Raw genomic sequence first — 13,647 nt, forward strand, 5'->3', positions numbered from 1 at the left:
TTCAGTCCAGTCTGCGGAGCCATTTGCAACAGCTTTCCCTAGTGGCAAATATTTGCATCTAACAAGAACATTAAAAAAACAAATCCATATCATGAAAGAAAGCATACTTAAAACTAAATTTCTTCAAAACATAGAGGTTGTTTCTTTTAGTTACCATGATTTCCAAAGAAATGTGGAATGGTCAATGTTCAAAAAGTGAATTTTATCTCTCAGAAAGTGTGGAAATGCAAGTTATTAAGTTCTTTGAGGAAAAGGAAAATTCTTGTATTTAAAGAAAAAGAAGAAGACTATGAAAGGAAGACAGTTTTCCACATGCTACTTGAGGAAGGCCCTAAAAAATTTGAGCTCAAAACCCTTGCACACCTTGAGTGCACCTACTGCCTTTAACTGCACTAATGATGGGCATAATTTACTAAATCAAAGAAAATATAAAGCCAAAAGGCTCACCATTAGCAGGAATGCGTACTTTCTTCTTTTTCTTCTTCCTCCCTATATAGAAAAACAGAAAATGGAATACCATTAGAAGACCCTTAGTATTCTCATTACAATCTCATTTTGTAAGTTGTCATTCAGGCCAAAGAAACCTATGTGGATACAAAGTGAGTCACAACCAAAAGAATGTGTGTGCATGTGTAAATATCATTTCTAAGAATAGAAAAGGAAAAAAAATTGTTAATATTATTTACAAAGTTTACAACTGATTCACCTGGATCACTACCAAAAAGAAGAAGAGCAAGAACATAGACAAATGCAAGAGCACTTTAATAAGAATGAATCAAAGCAGGGAAAAAATAAACATTTGAAAAGCTCCACTCAAAACCATGAAAGTAGCATTAATTATGGTTCTTTCCTTTATATTTTCTTGGAGAGAGAGAGAGAGAGAGAAAGAGAGAGAGAGATAGAGAGAGAGAGAGCATTAGTGACATGCAATGGGATTTCAATCAAGAACTGCAAGTTAAGGTTTTGGGTATAGGAAAATTAAGCCAATGACATGCTAAAACAAGCTCATCACTAAATTCACTTAATATGGTACCCTTTTTTTTTCTTTCTTTCTTTTTTACTTTGTCAATTTAGAAATATTGAAGTTTGGAGAAGTTGTTAGATGACAATAGTGATCAAGGTTATTAAGAAAGACAATGGGAGCGAACTTGTCTCATACTATTTTACACGCATTCTCGTTGTTGCCTAGGCATCATATCCACTTGGAAAACACAAACAATAATAATATAATTCTAGAACTTATTGTAAATCATATCATTTGGATGCAAACTCTAACCGAATAATTATCTTTAAAGATAAACAAACCTATGAATTCCCCTTTTTCTAGGGAAAGCAGTGCACAGAAGGAAGCATGGATACCGTGCACCTGAGGAGCTACTTTGAGTGAACAACGGAGGGTCAAATAACCCTGTATCTCCAATGCAACACTACAGGAATTGACATTACAGCATTACAACATTAGCCAAAAAAGAAAAGGTACGGTACTGCACAGTTGTGATTGGAGACTTGCGCTTACTACTGCTTCGATTGCGGTGCATCCTAGATAGTGCTCCTGTGTAGGAGTTCATATTGACAGTGTATATGCATCCCTGTAAATTCCACTCATGTTACTACAAATGCTTAGATGTGATTTCTCAAACTAACAGAGTGCATAAATGAATGAATAAGCACACACCTGGGCATCACCACAAAAAATAAGCTGACCAGCATGATCATTGTCCATGGCAGTGATCTCATTCTCAAAGAGAGCTTTGTTAATGAAGCAACTAGTGCTAAAATTGATCACCTGGAGTCAAATATGTTTTTCACAAACATGGGCAAAGGAGGCAATCAGAACTCAATGATGTAACGAAAATACACTACCTTAATCTCTCACAATAAACGCATGCAGTTTTCATTGTTTCTGTCAAGTCCTGGATGAAAAGTTTAACTGACACACAACAATACAGAAAAAAGTAGCAAATTTACAACCAAATTCCTGAATCAAGAGCGAGAGAACAATGCCAATGATCTTCGATTTACTTGTGTCAAAAGAACAATCTTGCAACCCTTTCTCGAATCATCACCATCTCTAAGGTTGTTCCTGGGCTAGTTTCTATCTGCACATTCAATCTATGTATGGTAGCCTTAGAAATCTGTTCTAAGTCTTCACAAGAATATTTATGCTCGATTTGAGCAGTCTTTGAGCTATGAAAGGCATGTGGAGGTCTGTGGTGGTAAGAATTCCCTGAATGGTATTAGTAGGGTTCTCTTAGTGGCAGAATTCTTTCATTTGTATGGCAATGCATTCATTAAGGCACTATCCGATCTCGGCATGAAGATGGTTTCTCTAATTTATATGGATTTTTCTTTTATTAAAATTATAGGTGCAGTGACTGAAAGAAAGGCTTAAGCTATCGACATCAGCCCAAACCATGGCTAAGGCTTCAACTTGGGCCAGGCTCAACCCAATCCCACTTACCTAACCTGATTCTTCCAAGGTGGGGATATTTAATTCTCTATCAATGCCCTCAGTCAACTTGAGTTGGGTTAGTTGGTCTGGGATCGTGGTCCCAGCACATGCCAACCTAACCCAGTTTTCAATCTTAATTAGTGAGCTATGGAATCAAGATTTGGATAGGCCCAGTAACCAAATACATAGCCCACATTAGTTAAATAAGGCCATTGAGGCCATCCCCAATCAACTATTTTGCCTGGAACTCAAGCACAAATGCAGAGACCACATGGGGCCTAGGTAATGCAAACCCAAAACATTGAAAATGCAAAGCCAACATGTGGGGCTGGCATCGGTTCAATATATGGGCCAGCCTACTTGAATTGAAGGTTTTCCAGTAATTTTCGGTTAGGCGTCATGGGATTTGGACTGAAGCGATGGGATTCTTCCAATACAGCATTGTGAGGGCCCACATTATTATTACAGGAACCGGACGCCGATTTCCTGCTAAAGACTCTCACAGGAAGTTCCTGCTAAGGGATGGTGGGTGGGTCCCACGTTGGAGTTTGTGAGAAATCCACACGTCCCGACAGGCCTTTGGCAAGCTCGATCCTCTGATCTATGCTTTCATCAACCCAAGCATTCAAGCTAATCCATGCAGCATGAGGCTTATACTAATCTATTCTTTCATCAACCCAAACCCAAACGTTTGTGTGGTTACAACATCACAAGAAGAAAAGAGAAAAATCAATGACAGATGGAAGGAATTCTGGAATAAAAAACAGCAAGAAGAGGAACAATCGGTGAGGAAAATAGGGGATTTCGAGAGAAGCTCACCTATTTGAGATGAATCTTCAAGGATTCAGATCTCTGGCGAGGAATATTGCGCCATTCGAAACAGGGAAGAGCTCTCGCAAGGAAGATCGCCCGTTCGAAAGAGGAAGAGTCATGCGTTTGGAAATCCCTCATCCGAAATGAGGAGATAATTTCAAATCCGCTAATTATGTGTTTACCATCATTTATAGCATACACATTATTACCAACCGTACACGTAATGGACCATTTACTGGATGGTTACGATATTTTTATATAATAAAGTATATAAATATTACCCATCTACGACTATACCCATTATTTGGATGGTCTGGATGACCCTATGTCATTACCACTATTGATATAAACAAGTCACCACATTTTTACGGAAAATGAAAAACTCACACACATTTACAGTTATAAAAAATGCTACCTTGTGCATAGGATCTTGTAGGGCTCTATGGGCCCCACCATGATGTTTTTACTTCATCTACACCGTAAATCCATTTCTAAATATTCTTTTAAGAATGATGAAAAGAAAATGAGTTCTAAATAAATCTAGGTTGAACAACACCACAGGCTTAAAGTAGCGTTTGGACGTCCACCGTTAAAAAACTCTCTTTAGCTATGAATTTTTATAGATTTAGCTACAGATTTTAGCCATTGGAATTTTCGACTGATTTTATTCGTAGCCGAAACCACCCCAAGTCCGTCGACTTTGCCCCATTTTTTGGTAGTGTTCAATATGAACTGTAAGACCTAAAACCAGTAGGATCGCTAACTCTACATTACCTAAAAACCTAGGAGAAATCTCAAAACCCAGTTGCTCTCAGGAGCACACTGAAACTTCGTATCGGACCTGGACCGCGCATTAAAAGTTCAACTACTGCAAAACTATGCGATTATGACTACCTTACTAGGCTTGACAACCATCGCGGGAATCGAGTCCAAATAGTATCCAGAAACGCACAACTTTAACTTGGAGCGAAGTGTGTGAGAAACGCGATTATCTTTAGAAAATGAACTCAACTTAAGTGATTTGGGCCGTTTTCTTACAGGCCATATTTAAGGTTTCAGACCTTCAGATTCTGACCTAATTACACCCCTGAATCAGGAAAATTTCCCTACACATGTCAGTGTACTTGTGGCCTTATTCTAGTGATGATAACCGTTGAACTGAAACCGGTCCTCGACGGTCGATCCACTAATCCGATTGGACCAAAATCTTAATCTAACGTAGATCCATTGTTAAGGAAATTTCTCCAGACCGTATGCAAGTAATGGACCTCCGGATGAGTTCCGTTAGCCCGAAATAGCCACCTCTTGGCTATAACCTAAGTATACCATAGCCTTGGGGCCATTGACATCACTTTTAGGCCTATTTAAAGCCCAAAACCCACCCCTCTCGCATTCCATACGAATTTCCTAAAACCCTAGGAGAGAGAAGAGAGAAAAGAGGAGGAAAGAGTGAGGAGAAGAGGGAGAGAGAGAGAGAGGAGAGAGAGATAGTTGCTAGGATTCATTCCCACCACTCCACATGCTGAATCATCTCTCCGTGTCGTTACACCGTCAAATTCGAATCTATTTTTGGGTAAGAAATCCTAAACCTAATCTGTTTTAGGAATCCAAATAGAGGAAATGGTAAAATAGCTAACCTATTTCATGATTTAGGTAGCCGTTGTGCCGTAGAAAAATGCGTAGTGTACGAACCAAGTTCGTAATTGGCGTATCGGTGAAAGGCGCAAACTATAAACGTTAAAGTTATGGTTTTCAACGCTTTCAATGTCAGTTAATGATTTATGACTAACTTGATTACTATCACATGTACTTAGATACGATGTTTTCCGCGTATTACACATATATATGAACTATGTTAAATATAATGCATCCCATGTGTTTGTTAAAATGTTTGAAAGAATATGGAATTATGATTTGTGCTTGCCATGATTATTAATTGAGAATACATGATTGTTGGATGTGTGAAAACTCCTTTGTGAAAGGATTTGCCCTAATATATGTTATAACTAATTTATTACATGTATGTTAAAATATGTAGTCTAAGTGTTTGATAAAATGTCTGAATGAGAAATTGTTTGATGAAATGCATTTATTACAGGTGTTGAGATAAGATTCTCAATCACCTTAGCTGTATGAATAGATTCCTTCATGTAATTTAAATTCGGCTACGTGATTCATGTATGAAATGCATATGTATGATATTATGTTCATTATGTGTTTTATAAAATGCTCAAATAATTGCATTGCCTGAATTGTCTATTTAATACTACTATGATTATCACATGTGAATGATGTTGCATTAGAGTCTGATTGGGACTACGACATAACCTAAGCAATCAGTAATAGTTTTCGATCGAGTGGTCGAATTAGTTACGCCACGCGGATACGTTCGATGAATCCAAGTCGTACGATGATTATCGATAGTGGTTAGGGCATGAGAAGTGCGTATGCGCACCATGTTGATTAATTTAGTGCGGGCTCATACCAATCGAGCTTGTTAAGTAACTTGATTGGCTTAATATGTGTTTACCATGTATGAACGCTACTGCTTGAATCTAAGTTACCACTTACCAATGAAAAACCCGTTTAACCTTAGTACCACGATCTGCTAAGACTCATGAGCTGGGCATGGTGGTATGGGATACCGTGGTCGATCCGTCGGCCTATGCTGGGGTGACGAGCCTCCCCATAATATCCAGTGAGTAACCCAAACTCGTGACCTGAACATGGTGGTATGGGACAATTTATTCGAGTTGTCAGCCTGCGCTAAGGTGATGAGTCTTTCCTTAGTGACCTTGAGTATAAACTAGGCATACGCTGAGGTGACGAGCCTCTTCGTATCAACCTGAACTTGCCTATCCACTGCTTTTCAATTAGGGGTGATGTTGCCCTATAACTTGCCTATCGTATGTGATTAACTAGGACTGATGACCCTAGATGGATCATTGTTTGGGTAAATGATATAAAGGGAGGTACCTTAGCTTCCCAAACCGGTTGTACGAATAAACTTAAATAAGAACTTGGCTAACATGATCATGCCATGCATTGCATGTGCTTTGGTGAGGAAGCACACGTTTAATAAGAGTATTGCATGCGTGATCGTGAGATGATGTCGCTGAGGGAGTGCAGGCGAGGGCATGCATCATTATAGTATATCACTCCTTCATTAACAAGAGTACTTAAGATATGATTGTTGTACTGCTTTATCATTACTACTTGATTGAATTGATAACATGTTAACCTTTGCCTTATAACTCCACTGAGTTGATCACTCACTCCCACTCTGGGACAATGTTTTAAAACACCAAGCAAACTCTGTTGTAGTTGTAGGTGATGACGAGGCTTACGAGATGGATCCTGACTTTTATGACGACGAGTTCTCCTACATGCAACTCTCTGGCGGGTTTATGTAAACCTGGAGTTGTGTTGCCGGGGTTACAGGGATATGGATTAGAAGCCATCACATTGTATCATTTTGTAAATTTTGGAACTAGACATGTAATCATTTAATCTGGTGACATGTTCATACTCTGAGGACTTACAACCACTTATAGGTTTTATATATTTATCATAGTCTTCCGCTTGCATAATCTAATTATCTTTAGAGTATGATATGCTGATTTAGTGTAATCCCATTCATATGTAATGAACTAATACGGACAACATTCAATCATCATTATTTATGTTACATAAGTGATGCGATGGATCTTGGGAGTTGAGCTCTGCTCGACCCTTGAAATTCGGGGCGTTACATGCAATCTGCAACGTCCATTTGAATCTACTTGTCCTGTTAGGACATCTAACCATTTGTTAGGACATTCATAGGCTTAGGGGAGCCCTACTTTTAACATTTGATTCTTATTTGTGGATTTATATTGATTTGGTGGTCGGATTGATCCTAATTCATATGTCCATGGTTATAAAGGGTCCAAGGGACCACTTAACCAAAAATCAACCATTGGATTAGGGATTTGATGACTCTATACATATTTATACTATTAATTATCCTTATTATGACATTTTAATACTTTATTATCATTATTATTAGTAGTAGTAGTAGTAGTATTTATAATTTCTTCTACTTTTCTCTAACTATTTATGTGGGTCACGCCCAGATCAACGTCATTTATTCATTCACTCAAACCCTATAGGGCTTTAAATAAGAAGATTTAGTTATTTTAATTGTAAGTGGGTCACAAAACAGGGGTCTCAACTTATGGTTATCGATTCATTTTAAATTAACGTTTGAATTTATGAAATCAATATTCTAACTATTGAGATTTGGTGGCAGGTTGTAAGTTTTGTGACTTATTAAACAATGGTTAATAACTTAGGTTTTGTGTAACCATATACAGATTTTAGTTTATAATGGTAACAGCTGAGTACACAAAAGTACGGGGTGTTACAATCTACACCCTTAAAGAAAATCTCGCCTTCGAGATTCGATAATGTGCGTCACAGCTATAATATTACAAGTAGTTTGATTATTCTACATGTGTACCCTATCTTGTATATGTCTAAATGTGAAATTATATCATATATATATATATATATATATATATATATATATATATATTCTTAAGGAGTTACATCAAAAATTTTGCCACCACCCATAAATTTCTACATGGAATTTGAGTTCAGAATTGTTACATTTAACTAGATTCTCAAATCTAGTTCCCACATACCTAGTCTAAGGTTGAAATTTTACCCAAAATACTATCACTTCACCTTTAATCAATCCTAAGTATTGGAAATTGTGAGAAGTATTTTTCCTAACTAGAGAGATATATTTAGGAATTTAAATTATAATTTCTTGTATAGTTTCTTAAGCTTGTAGAGTGCTTAAATTTGATTTAACACACAATACAATGGATAGGGAATTTCCTATAATGCTTAAATTCATTTCACTCACTGAGTGTTTTGACAATGTCACTCCATTTAAGGGAAATTGTGGGAAAAATTTAAATCCTAGATTATTATTATTATTATTTTTATAAGTTCATTGAAAACCAGGTTCAAGAAACATTCTTCTTAACCTCATATATATCATAGTTGGAATTTGTTTTCCCATGGTACTTAAGGTAGTTTCCAAATTCAAGTTACTATTCTAGCAATTTACATGGGATTTGAAATTCTTGTCCCTATGTTCAAATGACTTGTCCTAAAAATTTTAAATGAAGCTAAGGTTTCAAATTTCCATGAAATGTATCATAAATCTGAATGACACTTTTAATAAAATTTCCAAGGGGGACGTACTGTTTGGTTTCTGAGTTCCGACAATTAATAGTTCATCATGGGAATCTAAATTTAATTTCTACGTTCAAACAACTAAACTCCAACTTTCCCGTGGAGCCTAAAGTCTTGCGTCTCTATGTTCACAATTTTTTCATAATTCCTAAGTAATCACAACTAAGTTTGAATGGTTATCCTAATGATTTCAAGGGAACCTAAGTTTGGTTATCTACATTCTCAGACCTTCCTGATTCTAAGGGAATTCCACATGCATCCAAATGGTTAAATAATTTCAAACAGGACCTAAGTTTAGGTCTCTACATTCTTGAAATTTCTCTAAATCTATGTAAGATTCACCTAATTCCAAGTCTCTAATCTCCAACATTTAACTTAAGACATTTGAGGTTTGTATAAGTTTCTTTCCCAAAGGCAAGGTTTGCCTAGACTCCTCTCTGATACCATCTTGTAACACCCCGTTTCTCGAAACCTAAGTACACTACGTATTTTTCAAAAACATGAGCGTTAACCTTTAATTGTAACTCAAATTTCACGTACATTTTTTTCTCTTATCAGAGTTAGTAATATAGCAGGATTGAAACAATTAAGTATAAGAGGGAGTCCAAAAATACATTACCATGATTTCAAGGGCTACCCAAAAACTTATACAAACCAATGTCTTAACCTTTATAAACATAATAGTATAAATTAAATACAATTAAAATCAGGAATGGAGAGTCACAAGATCATCTGGCTCCTCCCATTCCACATGAACACCAACATAAGCATCCTTTGCATCTCCTGCACATTGAATACAACTCGATAGCGTCAATGGCTATCCAATGAGGTATAACCCCCAAGATTTATCGTATCATCAAGATAATTAACCACAGTTATTAGAGAATGTATAACAATATTACATAATGATTATCATTGAAGTCAGGTAATGTTCATCAAATATGCATTCATTAAAAAAATTACAAAGGATAATATTGTTTAAATGCATGGATGTATACATATGCTCACAGACCTAGGGATGCACATCCAGCTAGTAAAGTCACCCAAGGAGAACTAGCCACCCGAAAAAGTACTCAAAGGTATGCCTAAGGAGAACTAGCCACACGGAAAAGACTATGATATATAGATCGCCTAAGGAGGACTAGTCACCCAAAAAAGTACAAAAATGTACACCCAAGAAGAACTAACCACCTGGGAAAGACCATAATAATATATAGATCACCCAAGGAGGACTAGTCACCCAGAAAAGTACACGAAGGTACGCCCAAGAAGAACTAACCACCCAGAAAAAGACCATAATAATATATAATCACCTAAGGAGGACTAGTCACCCAGAAAAGTATACAAAGGTACGCCCAAGGAGAACTAACCACCTGGAAAAGACTATAATAATATATACATCGCTCAAGGAGGACTAGTCACCTAGAAAAGTACACGAAGGTACGCCCAAAGAGAACTAACCACTCGTAAAAGACCGCATGCCATGAAAATAGATGATTAGTCCAACCAATATTATTTCAATTTCAAACAATCATTTTAAGAAAACTCAAAGGTCACTATGGGAGGTTTGTCACCCAGTATAGGCCGACAACTCAGGCATAGTATCCCATTCCACCATCCTTGGCTTATGAGACTAACAAATAACGTGTTTTAATGTAACTTACTCAACTAGTGGCCAATCATAGTGCAACAAGTGGAACTTACCATTGCAAAGTTGTATAAAATAATCCATTAAAGCCACAAAAGGGCAAGTATTTCATAAAAGCCGCATGGGCCAAATATTTCACCAAATGGTGTGATTAAAAGGAACTATTCTCCAAAATCCACATAGGCACAAATGGTCCACAAGGTGGTAAGTCCACAATGTAAATTTATCTAACCCATTTCACAAATGGACACTAGTTCAAGGATCTCTTATAAACGCCAGCAAGTAATCATAAATGATAAATTTTGCTACGTATAATGTTGATAACACATGTATAGCTAAAGTGTTGATCTTAAAACAGGATAGAGATAATTGAATTTCATCACATATTCAAATATTTGACTTTAAACTCAATCCATCAACTATTTATAACATTCGAATTCAGTATGAACAACCAACCATATTAAGTAATCAATAAGATACATGAATGAAAGCAGATAAACAAGCCAATTATCTAGATGTAGAAAAGCTTGAAGGGTGATCCTCACCTTTCAAGAGTTTAGTTGACTTCCTATGTTATTGGAATTGTTGGCGCATTTCCAAAAATCTGACTCTGACTGCACCTTAAACCGTTTAATCAATTAGATCGCAACACCAATCCCTAAAATTAATCCTAAAGGTTAAATAGTGTAGGATTTGAGTTTGAATTTATGATTAAGAGGAGGTGATTCGAATTTTGATATAGAGTAGCATGAGTCATGGTGTGACTCAACCCAATTCAAATCAACTCATATGATTTGAATTGATGTGTACCTGCCTCTTTACTCGAACCAAATCTCATCGCATTAACTAACTGTGGTGGGATTAAATCTAGTCAAAACAAGTCCAACTAAGTGAGACAACTCAACGAGCCGACTTGATGAGTTGTCACGTTTATAAAAGAAATGACATAACCCTTACTTCCTTAGAATCACACTTGCGTAAAATACTATAATTGGGAAAAAGTTGCTGACCTGGCTAGGCTTGACTTGGCTTGCTGCGGGTCAATGAGTTAACTCAGTAGAGTAGAACCCCTCTTCTAGTTCTTCCTCTTCTTCTTCTTCTCCTGCTCATTCTTCCATTTCTTTCTTCTTCTTTTTTATTTCTTCTTCTCCATTCAACCTACATCCAGCCAGTTCGTTGGCCCTAACAAAAACTCGACCCGACCGAGTTAACTCGGCAGTGATGTACAACCTCTCCTCTCTCCTTTCTTCTACCATTCTTTTCCTTCCTTTCTTTTCTTTTCTTCTTTATTTGTTCTCCCCACCCTTTTTTCTCCTTGGTCTAGAACAGGATGCCGGCTGTGATTATTTTCAACCCGGTTCGACTTAGAGCCGACCCAACCCAGACTGCTACTCGGAGAATCTGTTTCAGTGGACTAATGTGGTGTGACAGTAAGACCTGGCCGTAGCCTCCACCCTTCACACTCTCTATCTCTAATTTCTTATAGAAACCCCCAGATGAGATGCTGGACTCAGACCGACTCAGTCCGACTTGTCAGCGAGTCCACACACACCGTAATAGAGACGCACCTGTATCCTCTCTTCTCTTGATTTCTCCTTCATCTTTGCTTCTTCTTCTTCTTCTTTCTCCTTTCTGATCTTCTTTTGCTTTTCTCTTCTTTCTAACAACCACATCCAATAGCTGGATTCGATGAGACTTGACCCGATTCGAACTAAGTCAACTTGACCGAATGTGGCACACAAAGCGGCACCTTTCCTCTCTCTCTCTCTATCTCTTTCAATTTTTCAGAAAGGAAGCCCTAAAAAAGGCCTTTTTAAAGGCCCTCTTAATTCCTTTCTGGAAGATTCAGATGCGCCAACTAATCGCAAGATTAGTGACGAATGTTTGCTCTAATCGAGAGAACTCACATACATGACTCTAGATCTGGCTTGCACGGTTGTGATCGGACAATATGGATGGACATGTGAAACCATGAGCTACCAAATGGATGGTGTAGATCAAGGAATGGGGCCCACTAAAAGGAGGTGGGTTCTCTCAGCCAACGAAGGAGATGACCCGAACTTTAATGGCAGGTCACCGATGGATGATTGATCCAATGATTAGAGATGAATGGACGGCATAGATAGGACCAAAGAACACTGTGGGGCCCTCCAAATGGACTATCGTTAGCACTCTTGCGTTAGGATTTGATTTTCACTTACTTACGGCGGCAGGTGAGAAAAGTTCAAGCAAGCCCTAAAAGGGAAGGTTGAGATTCGCTAAGGTGGAGGGCTAGGATGGTTAGGAGGATACGCACACGGATTGCCAACATGGAATGGAGAAAGAAAATGAATATTTCCATTTTTGAAAAATCAGCCACATATGGTCATTTGTGCTCGATGTTGTGAACATGCACATGTTAAGTAACATGTAAAACTATCTAGGTTTTGGTCCGATTGACCCTCTGAACTAGATGAATGGTTTATTTCATTTGTGTGACCACAAATAGTGGACCACAATTTGAAAGAACGGACGATGTCATCAGTGGCAAAAAGATGCACGAAAGAGAGATATTTCTCTCTTTTGGGAGGCTTCAGGTCAAACCTAGTTTAACTAGAGTGACCGGTTCAGTGCAGTGTGGGTGTGAACTAGTTTTGCACACGCACCACATAAAGTGGGGTCCACAAAAATGTATGGTGCAATCTGCACCATCCATTTGAATCTACTTGTCCCGTTAAGACATTTGACCATTTGTTAGGAAATTCATATGCTTAGGGGAGCCCTACTTTTAACTTTTGATTCTTATTTGTGGATTTATATTGATCTGGTAGTTAGATTGATCCTAATTCGTATGTCCATGGTTATAAAGGGTTCAAGGGACCACTTAACTAGAAATCAACCGTTGGATTAGGGATTTGATGACTCCATACATATTTATACTATTAATTATCCTTATTATGACATTTTAATAACTTTATTATCATTATTATTATTAATAGTAGTAGTATTTATAATTTCATCTACTTTTCTCTAATTTTTTATGTGGGTCACCCCCAGATCAGCGTCATTTATTCATTCACTCGGCCCCTATAGGGCTTTAATTAAGAAGATTTCGTTATGTTGATTATAAGTGGGTCACAAAACAGGGGTCTCAACTTATGGTTATCGATTCATTTTAAATTGACATTTGAATTTATGAATTTGATATTCTAACTGCTGAGATTTGGTGGCAGGTTATAAGTCTTGTGACTTATTAAATAATGGTTAATAACTTAGGTTTTGTGTACCCTTATATAGATTTTAGTTTATAATGGTAACACCTGAGTACGCAAAAGTACGGGGTGTTATAGACCCATTGATCATGGTAATTTTATAATGATTGGATGATCTAATGGAAATTGCGGTTTGCACCACTGATAGTGAAGAAGGAATCTGAGCTAAGGTCCTAGAGGGGGTGAATAGGACTTTTCAATTATTAATAGTTTTATTTAAAGTCCTGATTTCCTAA

The 13,647-nt window shown here is 37.4% G+C and overlaps 1 long non-coding RNA gene across 7 annotated transcripts; it reads right to left on the bottom strand.

Moving 5' to 3' along the window:
* Positions 1–1,207: 1,207 nt before the first annotated feature.
* On the bottom strand, positions 1,208–3,399 carry LOC131252085 (uncharacterized). 7 transcript variants are annotated; one of them, XR_009174163.1, is made up of 5 exons: positions 3,272–3,399; positions 2,023–2,099; positions 1,864–1,930; positions 1,676–1,786; positions 1,208–1,589 (listed from the first exon to the last, which is right to left on the bottom strand). It is a non-coding gene; the product is annotated as an uncharacterized LOC131252085 (long non-coding RNA). The 7 variants fall into 7 exon arrangements; XR_009174161.1 differs by having other exon boundaries at positions 2,023–2,112; XR_009174160.1 differs by having other exon boundaries at positions 2,023–2,227; positions 3,272–3,393.
* Positions 3,400–13,647: the final 10,248 nt, after the last annotated feature.

This window comes from Magnolia sinica, chromosome 7 (assembly GCF_029962835.1).
Source record: "Magnolia sinica isolate HGM2019 chromosome 7, MsV1, whole genome shotgun sequence".
NCBI classification, from domain to species: domain Eukaryota; kingdom Viridiplantae; phylum Streptophyta; class Magnoliopsida; order Magnoliales; family Magnoliaceae; genus Magnolia; species Magnolia sinica.